Raw genomic sequence first — 13,721 nt, forward strand, 5'->3', positions numbered from 1 at the left:
TTACAAACGGTGCTGGTATCCTTGAGAATCACCCCATGTTAGAGGAAATGAATATGGCTACAGTTCAGAAGAAATTATGATTAATCTCCTGGAACGTAAAAGGAATAAAGAGTCCTCTTAAAAGGAGACAGGTCTTCAGTCACTTGAATAGCCTAAAGGCGGATGTGTGCTTGTTACAGGAGACACACCTAACGCCAGAGGAGGGTTAAACTGCAAAAAGGATGGGTTGGAAAGGTATACGGCTCTTCCTTTAATTCATGATCACGTGGAGTAGCTATTTTAATTCGAAGGAATCTTGCAATTTGGGTGCTGTCACAATACTCAGATAGGGAGGGCAGGTTAGTAATTCTCTTGTTGAGTATTCAAGGTGAAGTTTTGACTTTATGCAAAATTTACGCTCCAACAGTGGACGATGGATCTTTTTTCAGATACATTGCCTAAACCTTACAGGATCAGAACAATGGGAATATTATCCTAGGAGGGGAATTCAATGAAGTGTTGGACAGAAGCAATAACAGTGTCTTAAGGTATGGGGCGGCCAATAAGTAGCCTTTCATGACCTCGTTATGGAACACAATTTAGTTGACACTGAAGACTTGAACATCCTTCTACTAGAGACTACAGTTTCTTTTCGAGAGCCCACAGTACTTATTTACAGATAGACATGCTATTATCATCTGTATTGGCAACATCCAACTATACAGGGGGCATGATAAAAAATATCCACATATTGGATCACGCTCCGGTGGAGATGACGATGGCCTTGCATTTCAACCCTGCAAGAGGATCAGTATGGAAAATGAACACATTGTTATTGGAGGAAGAGGAGTTTGTGGAGAAAATTATTAGTGAAGTGAAAGGATGGGGGCACACTCGTTAAGGTAAGCTCGAGTGTGTTTATTAAAGAGCCCCCACAGAGCTAACACCTGTCTCCAACCGCCTCACTGCGGTCCCGCGACAGCCACCCTCTCGAACATAAACAAGGCTCGCGTGACTGCAGCGAGGTACAGAGTGTGAGCGAACACGCAATTCTCTACACATCTTCCCCTTCACAGAAAATAAAGTAACAAAGTAACCAAATAATTCCTAACCTAAAATACACTAATACACTATTAATACTATAAGAATTACAATAAACCATACAACATGAGAATAACAAACCATTAACATTTAGCCTAATTTTACAAACCCAAAATTACAAAGTGAAAAATGAAGAAGAATCTAATGGAAAAATCTAGCACTGGTTCTGGCAGTGCCTTAACACTCATATGCCCTCATTACAACAGCGGCGGTAACCAATGGCGCTATTAGCACCATGGTTGCTGCCGGTATTGTAACAAGCCCACCAATGTTCAATGGGGAATTACCACCCCATTCCAAGGTTGGCGGGGCGGTAATTCCCCATTGAACATTGGCCCTTCCCCATTCCCATTTTTGCCCCATAGGGCTCAATGGGACTGGGGAAGGTGGTAATTGCGGTACCGCAAATTGCGGTACCGTAATTACCTCTGAAGTCCCTTTGCGGGTCCCTACTTTAACGGCTGGTCCAGACAAGCCGTTAAGGACGGGTCCCGCAAAGGGACCTCGTAATTAGGCGCTAAGGGGTTAACAGCGCCATAGCCTTTTACGGCGCCGTTAACCCCTTAGCACCAGGGCCGTAATGAACCCCATAGTCTCTCATCCACGCCGGCTTTGATCTTGTCCTATGGGAACCTTCCCCATTCAAGTCTTCCCCCACCACCCCGCCATCATTTTTATTATCAACCCGCAAAGCTGCTCTGTCACACACTGCACCGTTACAATCCTCTTACAAATCCACAGCTATTGCACCGTTACACTCCTCTTTCGAATCCACAGCTCTTGCTAATCTTCCTTTTGACCACACTTCTCCCCCTTCTAGGACAACTACACTCCCTTTTACTGCGCATATCTTTTTTGGACCGAGGAATCTACTTTCCACACATTTATTCGCCAGCCTGGGGTTTTTAACATAAACCTACTCTCCAACCTTCCCTTCACGATCTTTCACACTCATCATCAAACAACTCCTTGTTTCTTTCCTGACTCAAACTAATAAGTTTCATAATGTGGTCCCCATCAACTTGAACAACTCTGGCCATTCCTAGCCATCCGGGACAGAGCCTTGTCCCCGGCTCCCTTCCCTTAATGGAGACAAACAGAGAAACTCCTGTCACCGAATGTGGAGTAGTGACATAATTCCAAGTTAACATACTCAACACTTCCCTCCAGGGTTGTCTCAATCTCATGGCCATTTGAAAACCCCCCTTCAAATATCTTTTGACTCTTTCTATGAGTCCATTAGCCTTGGGATTATACAGCGCTGTCCTAGTGTGTTTTATTCCATAACTAGTTAGAAACCTCCTCATGGCCTCAGACACAAATTGTACTCCATTATCTGACACAATTTCAGCGGGAACTCCTTCTTTGAGGAAAACCCTTTCTAGGAACGCAATCAGTTCCTTAGCTGTGACTTCTTTGACCGCTTCCCACTCAATCCATTTAGAGTGAAAGTCCACCACCACAAACAAAAATCTCAGGCTCCCTCTACCGGACCCATGATGTTCACAGCCAACTTGGTCCAAGGCTGGTCCGGTAGGACGTTGGGGACTAATGGGGTTTCTCTTACAACTCTGCACTTGTCACTAGTCTGGCAAGCCATACAATCCTTGACATATCTCTCCGCCCTCCTGTCAATCCCTGGCCACCAATAGCTCTGTCTTAATTCCCTCTTCATGGCTCCTTCCCCTGGGTGTCCCTGATGCGCAAGTTCTACCAACATAGATCTAAGAGATTCTGGGGGAACTATACAACGTCCCCTCCTTAACCTGTCTTCATGCAAATTCAACTCTTCCTTAATCTCCCACCACACATTGAATTTACTATTTAGTTCTCTCCTGTCCGGCCATCCCATCACCGTCCTCCTTTTGATCAATTTGAGGTCCTCATCTAAATCCTCTTCCTGTGCCCACTTTTCCTGACTAACGGCACCTTGTATCTCCGCTACTACCGACTCCTCCTCAACCTCTTTCTCGTCTATGTCTACTAGTACATTTCCAACCGGCAGCCTGGACAGGTAATCTGCCACAACATTCTTCTTCCCAGGCAGATAACTTGAATCTATGTTATAATTTTGAAGTCCTAAACCCCACCTACTTATTCTGGGGGAACCAATAGCCCAGCTACCGCTCTCAAAAATCTGCACCATGGGTTTGTGGTCTTACCTGACGATGAATCTTCTCCCCCACAAAAAATATTTAAAATGACTCACGGCCCAAAACATTGCCAACGTTTCTCTTTCGATAACGGAGTACTTACACTCTGCACCCCTGAGCGCCCTAGAGGCAAATGCAATGACTCTTTCTGTGTTGTCCCTGTCATATTGTACCAAAGTCGCACCTAACCCCAACAAGCGTGCATCAACTACTAAGACAATCCTATCTTTGGGATCAAACCTTCCAATTGATGGTGCTTCACTCACCGCCTTCTTAATACACTCAAAAGCCGCATCACACTGGGAATTCCATTCAAACTTTGCACCCTTCTTGAGTAACATTCTGAGAGGTGTAGACACTATGGCAAAATTCTTCACAAATCTATGATAATATTCGGCTAAACCCAAAAATGATCTCATTTGGTCCTTATGTACTGGCACAGGAGCAGATTTCACAGCCTCTACAAAGTTCCTCTTAGGTTTCACTCCTTGCTTATCGATCTCATTCCCTAGATACTCCACTCTGTCAACGGCAATCTTACACTTGCTTTTTTTCACAGTCAACCCAGCCTCACTCAATCTACTTAACACTTGTTTCAAAATCTCATCATGTTCTCTGATGCAGTTTGCATATATTAACATATCATCTTGAAACACAATAATATTGTTTACTCCATTCAAAACAGTCTCCATGGCCCTTTGGAACACGGCCGCCGCTGAGGCAAGCTCGAACGGCATTCTGCAATATCTAAATGTTCCAAAGACTGTTATGAATGCTGTTAAATGTTGACAGTCTTCCATCAGGGGAATCTGCTGATATGCCTGAGAAAGATCGATCACTGAAAATACTTTGGCATCATTAAGCACTGACAACTTGTCACCAATAATCGGCAAGGGGTGTCTATCTATTAAAATGTTCCTATTGAGGTCTCGCAGATCTACACAGAGTCTAATGTCTCCATTTGACTTAGCAGTGACCACCACCGGCGACAACCACTCTGAGCTTTCGCTCGTCTCTATGATTCCTTTCTGCAATAATGACTCAACTTCCAATTTAAGTTTCTCGCTCAGATCGTGAGGCACTGGCCTCACCTTCTGCACTGGCCTCACCTTCTGCACCTTACGACTGGCACCAGCCTTTAACCGTATCTCATGTTCAAACCCCTTCAGCATCCCTAACTCCTCTTGAAATACTGTTGGATATTCCTTCTCCCATTTGTCTCTCAGCTCAGCCACGGCAATAGGTTCCTCAGCACTTGCTTGTATTCTAATTCCCAATTTACGCTGTTCACCCCACCCCAGGAGAGATGAACGTTCTTGAGTAACATACACCTCAGAATCACTTTGTATTTAATGGAAGCTTGGAACTTCCCCAAAACTCCAATTCTCACATTGCCATACGCATAAGGTTCTATTCTGTGCTCCTTTAATAGTTTCACATCACCCTGCATGCAACCTTCAAAAGTTGCCTTCGACATCAGGGTCCAGGTTGAACAACTGTCCACCTTCATTGTTACCACTCTACCGTTGACCATAAACACGTCCGTCGGTGCGCCTCCCTTGTGTGAAACCTCCGATACCTCCAGCACGTGTTTTGCCTGGCTGCTTTGCAACGTTGCCAAATTCTCCTCCTGTTCAGGTACTCTTCCGCCAGACTCAATGTTCTGCACCAGTGCAGATTCCTGACAAACTCTCGCCAAGTGTCCCTTCTTTTTGCACTTCAAACATGAAATGTTTCTCGCAGGACAGAACAGACTTGTGGATATGTGGGGATTGCTCCCGCATTTGTAGAATTTAACTTCCTTGTTCGGGAATCCTCTGCGAAATCCTCTCACTGCAGTCACTTCACCTTCCTGTTTGTCGCCTTTCATGGATGACATGTACTTGTTGGTCTGTTCCATACTTCTTGCCGTTTCCACATCTGATTCCAGTGACACATCTTTTGACAACAGTCTCTCCTGTACTTTCATGTTATTGGTGCATCGGACCAATTGGTCCCTTATAAGTGAGTCTGTTAGTGGCCCAAACTCACACGTGTGGCTGAGAGACCTCAACGCTACAATAAAGTTTTCCACTGGTTCCTGTGGATCTTGTACCCTCTGGAAAAATGTGTGTCTCTCAAACGTAATTTTTTTTAGCTTCAAAATGAATTTCCAACTTCCTCTCCGCCACAGAATACTGATCTATATCCCCTTGGCCTTCTTGTGGAGGTTCAGGCAGCCCATCATAAACGCTTCGACCTTCAGTAGCCAGATTGTGGAGCAATATGGCCTCCTTTCTTGCTAGAGCAAATGTTTCCCCCCCTATGGCAATCAGGTAAGTGTCAAACAACCTTTTCCATCTATCCCACCTTATTGCCGGAGTGCCTGGTTCAGGCAGAAAAGGCGGTGGTGGGGCTATACTTGCTGCCGTCATGTTACTGAAGGGACAAGTCTGTTATTTTCTGTGGTGAATAACAAATTCTCCAGCCCTTTTCTTTGTGTACCTTGCTGTATTAAATGTTCCTTTCCTCCTTCTTATTCAGTACATATATTTGTGCCAATTCTGTTTATAATCAGTCCAAGTGTGCCTACAGATTCCGTTGACTTTTGAATCCTTTACTTTTTCCTTACAGTCAAATTTGCAGGTGCCTCCTTGTCTGACCTACTACTGCTGAGGTTTTCTTCTCTGGCAATTGGGCTTGTTTCATTAAAACTTGGACTTCCCCTCTGGGCGTGCCCCCTCTTGTCTGCTCCTCACCTCTATATCCAATGGGAGCTGATGGGGCGGGTCCCAAACTGGATCGCTTCCGCCTCGCCCTCAGCACAGCCTCGGGGCCTGGAGCAGCGCTAGGGGGACTGTCTCCCTGCAGCGCCGCACTGCCACATTGCATTCCCGACAACGCGGCCCCAATTCGCCACAGTCTGATCAGGCTGTACTGCAGCGGTGGCTTTCAGCTGCTCCTCGTCTCCGCTCCGCTCCGCTACTTGAAGGCAGCGGCCCCTGCTGCCCGTCCTCCGCAGGGGCTCCCCATCATCCTCATCGCCAGTGAAAGGATGGGGGCACTCTCGTTAAGGTAAGCTCAAGTGTGTTTATTAAAGAGCCTCCACAGAGCCAACAGCTGTCTCTCACCGTGTCTCCAACCGCCTCACTGCGGTCCCGCGACAGCCACCCTCTCGAACATAAACAAGACTTGCGTGACCGCAGCGAGGTACAGAGCGTGAGGAACACGCAATTCTCTACATGAAGCTAACCACCTCGTTGAAGAGAACCACACTGGTGAGCTAGATCCGAGGTCAGTCTGGCAGGTCTTTAACTGCTCTATGAGAGGCCTGCTGATCGGGTTATCGAGCAGTCGGAAAAAGAAAAACATTGCTGAAACCCCTAACTTAGATTTACAGATTAAAATGTTAGAGCAAGAGGTGATGCAAAACCCAAAGAGTGAGAAAGTCAGGGAACTACATCTGCTTAAAAGCAAATATAATAAAAAAAAGTCAGAGAAAGCAGAACTTACGCTTTTCCTTAATAAGTATGTATACTTTGAAAAGTGTGAAAAATGTGACCGGTGGTGAGCTTATTGATTATGGAAACAGGAGGCTGAGAAAGCAATTCCATTGATTGCTAAACCAGATGGCAGCATAACGGTCAACCCAAATGAAATAAATATGATTTTTAGGAACTATTTTATAAAGATCTATAATTGAATTAAGCCACTGTTTCCGGGATCCTGCTGGGATTCGTTCACCATATGCAACTACAATAACTGTGTGATGCAGAGATGGCATCCCTGGAAGAGGATATTACTCTGGAAGAATTGAGAAAGTCGGCTTTGTGCCTGGATTCTGGCAGATGCCCGGGACCGGGTGGACTTTCAATGGAATTTTACAGGTTGATACCTGATTCAGCTTTGCCCTTTTGCGTGACATGTGCAAAGCATCAATACGCACAGGGGTATTTCCTCAGATCACCTGCCACACGTCCATTTCATTAATAATGAAGAAGGATAGGGAACAGATGTCACCATCTAACTATCGACCTATTAGCCTACTAAATACAGACAATAAGATTTTAGCTAAAACATTGGCAAAAGTTGCTGCCAAATTTAATCCACCCAAACCAAACAGGTTTCGTAAAGGGGAGACACGTGACAAGCCATATGAGAAGACTACTACAGGCAATCACACAAATAGATGGTTTGAATGATGACACTGCAATTCTTTCTTTGGAGGCTGAGAAAGCGTTTTGTATAGGGGTGCCAACCCCTCCCCCTCAACTGAGTATAGATAACATGATAGGCAGATCAAATGGTTCTATTATTATTGAAATCAGGAATATAGTGCCTTTATTTAAGGTAAAAAGTGCACATGGCTCTGTGCATATTTGGGTTAGAATGACCCAGGAAGTGAAGGGGGCTTTAAATATTATACACATATCATATGTGTATAAGGATGTATCATGAATATGGGATCCAAAGTGGGAAATGATTAAATTAATAAATAATGGCTCAGTGAAGGATTACTACAGTGGCAGACAGAGATATATTTCAAAATGGATACCTCAAGCACAGAAATGGTGTCTAGTGTTAAAGTCAGGTGTGAAAAACCTTGACTCATGCTGACAAGCAACCAGGGCTGATAAATGAGATAGCCCTTGGCAGCATCTCGCAGTATTATAATTGAGTCTGGGAGGTTAAACTTCGAACTAGGCAAGAAAAACATGATGCCATTTGGATACTTTTATCTATGTTGTTAATAAGGAGAGCATAGTGTACTTTATGTAGACCAATTTAAGAGACCAGCTGCATTATTTGGCATCATATAATAGAGGTTATTCATTTCTCCACTGTATAAAGTACTAACTGCCTTGGCAAGACCTCAAAAAGTAGATAAAGGATTGACAGTGATGTGATGAAGTTGTTTTTGGCAGGAGTTGAATGGTGTCATAAATGTGTCTAGCTGGGTTTAAAATAAGCTTATCAGTTTGTGGGTCAGAAGAAATTGTTAATGCCAATTATGACTAATGTGGGCTTGGTGTACACCAGACTATAAAAGCAGGGTAGAGGCATAATGTCTGTCATTGTGTCCAAAGCGTGTCTTGAAACTACATCCAATAAAGACTCATGAGAGACTCTACCAGGTGCCTGATTTTCACCTGCCTTTGTCTCTGAAAAGTATTTCATAGGTTCCAGGTGCTTGATGGGATGGGAAGAGGAACCCCTGTTCAGTTTGATCAAGTTAACTGGGACTTCTTATATGCAGTACTTGGAAGGATGGGTTTTGGAGAGTCTTATATAATCTTGGTGAAGTTGTTATACTGAAATCCAACTGCTGATGTGACTACACATGGTATAAGATCAGAGTCTTTTAGTCTTGAACTTGGTACCAGACACGGTTGCCCCTTGCCTCCGCTATTATTTGCGATTGCCATTGAGTCCCTGGCCTCTGCAGTTAGACAAGAGGAAAAAATACATGGATTTTGTTATGGTGGGGTAAGTAAAAAATATGGCTTTATGCTGACGACATATTGGTTGTGCTGATAGATCTGGAAGCCTCGCTCCCAACACTAATGGAGCAGATTGCTGACTTTAATATTAGGTCTGGTTATAACATTAATTGGACAAAATCTAAGGTGATGACGCTTACTGTGAATGGTAAGAAAAAAGAGATCACTAGCCTAGGCTTCAAATAGTGTCCAGAGAATCTGACATATTTGAGCATTTGGTTGACAAGTAGGTTAGAGAAAATCATACCAGAGAACTTGAAGGATACACTCATAGGTCTAAAACAAGATCTGGAAAGGTGGACATTATTAAAGCTTTCATTGTGGGGGAAAGGCAATGCTCTAAAAATGATCTCAACTCCAAGAATTACATAAGTGTTTAGCATGTTTCTGTTACGTATTGGAAAGAAAATGTGGAGGGAATTTGATGCTCTGCAAAATTTTCTTTGGGATGATAAATCACCCAGAATGAAACTTTGGAAGTTGCAATTACCTCAGGAAAGAGGGGGCTTGGGAGTACCACATTTTCAGGCATATCACCTGGCATTTACAGCCAGACATTTTGCATCCCTGCTGGACCCAGAACCAGATGAAAGGGCTAAAGCTGAGGCATGCCTGCTGGGCACACTACACCGATGGTGATTTTAATGACTAAATCAGGATAGGCTGCTAATGTAGAAACAACCACAGAATTCTTATGTATTTCATAGAAGAATATGTTGTCACTGTTAGGAGAAAACGTGCATATACGCCTTGACTCATCCATCTGGTACGATTCTGCAATAAAGGAAAAAAGTTAGATGCCTTTGTGGCCCAATTGGTTTAGCAGAGGAGTACAGGTGATTGGAGACCTCAGGGAAAATGGTAGATGGTTGGTGTTGGATCAAATACGAGCAACTTGGCAAATACCAAATTGCACACCACGTGAATTTCCAAAATTCAAAAGGGCAATTGGAGAAATCTCGGTGGAAGGGGAGGTTGACTTCCAAAGTCTTAATGCACAGGCCAAGGTAGAGGGTCATTTAGCAAGTACATATTATACATTGATTGTATATAGGGCTTAAGGCAATAGTCCCTTATTAGAAGGACTGACGTGTGAAATGCAGAGAAACGTTGGGTGAACATATGTAGGAATGTGTGGCTCTCATCTGTGAGCTTGGGGGAAAGATTCGCCAGATTAAGATCTTGAATAGGGTCTACTGGACTCCAGAGAGATTATATAAACAAGGAATGTCTGACTCAGATAGTTGCTGGGGCTGTACTCACAGAATGAGAGCACTGGAACATATGCTTTGGGAATGTGTCAGGTAAAAATATTTTTGGGGGAAACGTTACATTATTTTCAACAAAGTATTAGGGCTCTTCCTGGGTTATGATTTTGTAAGATTGATTTAGAAGATGACAAAATGTTGGACGATGTATGTGCAACCCAGAAGAAATGGTTGTTTAGGGGGAAATTTCCAAAGTGATTGAGAACAAAAGCCTGAATGAGTGATTTGGCCAAATTTCAGCCGTTCGAAAATTCTGAGCGACCTAAAAGTTGAACCAAATCACACATTCAGTGCTGGGGGCTGCAGTGGTGTCCCCTGCAGCCTTGCTCGCTATATTGTGAGTGGGGGCTGCGGGGGTGTCCCCCGCAGGCAATCTAAAAAAAGCCACAAAAAAAAGGAAAGGACACTGCAGCGGCCGATCATGGAAGTGAAAGGGAACAGGCATTGCAGGGACACAGCGAGCCGGCGGTTGCCGCAAAGTAAGTAGGGAAAGTGGGGGGGGCGGGTTGCTGTGGGGTGGGGGCCAAGTCAGAAATGCTCAGGGGCGAAAAGACTGAAGATTATTTTGGAAAAATAATCTTCTGTCTTTTCTCCCTCGAACATTTCCGTCACAGTCTTTTAACCCTGATCTGTTTAGGGGCCACATGATGGCAAACAAACTAATATTAAGAGTATGGAAAATAAGGGTGTCTCCAAATGAGGAGGGTTGGCTGGATGAAATGTCTAAACTGGCAGATATGGAAAGGGTAAAATACAATCATCAAAAAAAGAGTGCACTGTTAATGGGGATGGGGTATTCTAATTGGACTGTTGTAAAATGTATAAATTGATAATTAAAAAAAATGTTTTAAAAGGATGGCGCCAACGTTACATCCTGCTGATTCTTGGTGCCAGTCAAGAAAGATCTGCCAATAACCCACCAGAGGAGGCATTAGGGGGAACCCAAAGGACATAAATGGCAGTATCATTCTCAAACAAATTACAGGTGTGGATCAGACTGGGAGGCAGAGCTGGGAAAAGAAATCCCAAGGAATAGGTGGAACAAAATCCTTGCTGAAATTCCTCTGACCCGCATTAACATGAATTTGAGGCTTAGCCAATAATAGTCACCTTTTTCTTATTTATTGGTGGCCATCCACTTGGTCGATCTCAGAATAACACTTGTTAGAAATGTGTTAAATAGAAAAAACCTTGTCTCACATGTTAGCAAGCTGCAAGAAAATGACCCCCACGAGGAGACTGTAAAATGGATTGCCATGTATTGCATCCTAGATTTAAACACCATAACCAATATGATAATATTTTAACGAAGGAGAACCAATTCGTAGGACAGAAGCTGGGTTAAAAAGGCATTGGGAACTGGAAAGACCCTGATCCTCAGAAAATGGAAAAATACCAGTAACCATGTTTGGAGGATTGACTGGAGCACCTGAGTAAATTGTTGTTTATGGAGCAAGTAACTTATTCAATAAGAGGCAAAATGAACATCTTGGAGTGAGGTTAAGGAAAGTATTTTGAAATGTATGCTTGACATGTTCGGTCTAAACCGGGGCTATGACCTTAATTGGGATGCAGCCACAAAATTAAGATGGCAGTGTTTTCAATCAAGACCCTGTGTGTGTAAATCTTTGTTTAAGTTACATTGCAGGTTATCAGATGGCACAATGTGTTTTTATTGCAAAAAGTCATTTTTCTTACCACTTGCCAGGTATCTCAAATCTAAGTGTTTTCTACATACTTCTGTATCGCAAATGTAAGCGTTTTTCCCACACTTCCCACGTATCCCAATTCTAGGTGTTTTCTACCAGCTGCTGCATCTCAAATGTAGGCGTTTTTCCCTTTAGAGGGTCGAAGGGGATACAAGAGATGAGATGGGTCTGACTTAATTTGACGAGTGATAGAGGACCAAAAATGGAAACAGGGGAGACAGAGGTGTCCCGATCTCCGAACAGATGGACCATAGGACACAGGGAACACATCCCCCCTGGAGGAACCTGTGGGGTGTTAATCGATGCACACCAAAATGTACTAAAGGGGAAGGGATATGAGTGGCCCTCAGTCTGAACACTGGGGGTAGAAAGGTACTGCCACTAAATAACCCTACAAAAAACCCACACTTCTGCATACACCATAAGGGTGGTAATTGCAGCACACTAGCATGTATGGCAGGGGAAGAGATTAGGGCCACAGTTTAGTCAGAACAGCGTGGGTAGGAAAGGGTACTGCCACTAACTAACCCTACTAAAAAACTCACCCTTCGGCATACACCTCTCAAACTTTGAACTAAAAAAAACCATACCTCTACAGCATACCAAACGACATATAGCCTCGCCCAACAGCACATGGCAGCTACCAACCGAAAAACACACCTACGCTCAGTGAACAGTGTCAACCAAACTGAAGCTGCCAACAGCACATCACAGCTGTCTTGCTCTTTTCTCCCGCTCAGTCCTACTAACTTACCCACTTTGCCCCTTAAACCATGCAGGTGGCAACAGTGCACGGTATAAGAACATTAACCATAACATGATTGACAAATAAAATAATAACAACAAAAAGAGAGTTTTGTCTGAAAGAATTGCTCAAGACACTATAAATCCCAGAGTGACTGTTTGATATAAACAGGGCTACAACCCTGATCTAGGGCGGACTATGGACGAAAGTCTTAAGGGAGGTGAAAGGCTTGAAAAAAAACCTCCCCCCATCGCTTGTAGTTATAACCCATACCCTGACACTGTTTCTATTATTAATGTCTCTTTTAGTTTCCCCCACACGGAACCCCCACCCTAAGCAATACTAATGATCCTTCATCACTGTGATAAAAAGAAAGCAGGATTTCAGATACCCAACAGCTGGTCCAGAGTGGTCTGTTGGCGTTACAAGGTATATACATTATATATTTTAATCTTAAGCAGCAAGCAAACTTGACCCGTTTTCAAACGGGGCCCTTCTGAATAGTGGCGATGCATACGAAATAGGGAATGGAGTGAATTGTAAGGCCACATTTTACATGAAACTACTAATTTATGTTAAAAGCACCGAAAAAGGCTTAAAGATACTCAACCACAAAAGTGCTTTTATACGAATCTATTCTGAGCTTTGATAGGTGTACGTGGGAATCATCTTTTAATAAAAAGGTGTCCATTAACATTTACCTGGCATGTTTCATTTAGTTGGGGAGCCAAACTGAGAAACCCTTGCCTCGAAACAGAGTATGTAAACAGTATTTCTACTCACATCACTCTTATTATCTGTGCTTGTGTACTTAAGCAACAGTGGCAGATGGAGAGGGCATTGTCTGTCAGCTAATGACAGCCTAGCAGATGTGATGGCTCAAGGAGAAGCCGAATGTCTCTAACCCATCTGGCCATTAACAACCAGACAGTGCCTAACCTACAGATCAACGATGCTAATGCAGGCAGTACATTATAAAGACATCTCCCAGAAGTAAAGTCCTTTCTTTGGTAGTATGAATGTAACATTTGATAATAGTCCTGCATTAACAACAGAGGATGCTCAAGCGGCTCTTTAAAAATTCCAAGGGTTCCGCTTTTCCAAGGCACTTGTACCAATTGTAATCAACATTTCTAACTGTATTTCATTTTTCAATAAGTTAAATCAAAGTGTATTCAGTGCTGGGAATGAAAAACATTCACTCCACAAACTCCTTGTCTGCTGAGGTGGTCAGGTGGGGGCAAAGTTCAGAAAATGGAGGAAGCTAGGAACGGTGTTTAAGGGTC

Source organism: Ambystoma mexicanum, chromosome 11 (assembly GCF_040938575.1).
Source record: "Ambystoma mexicanum isolate Mex_15411 chromosome 11, UKY_AmexF1_1, whole genome shotgun sequence".
NCBI lineage: Eukaryota > Metazoa > Chordata > Amphibia > Caudata > Ambystomatidae > Ambystoma > Ambystoma mexicanum.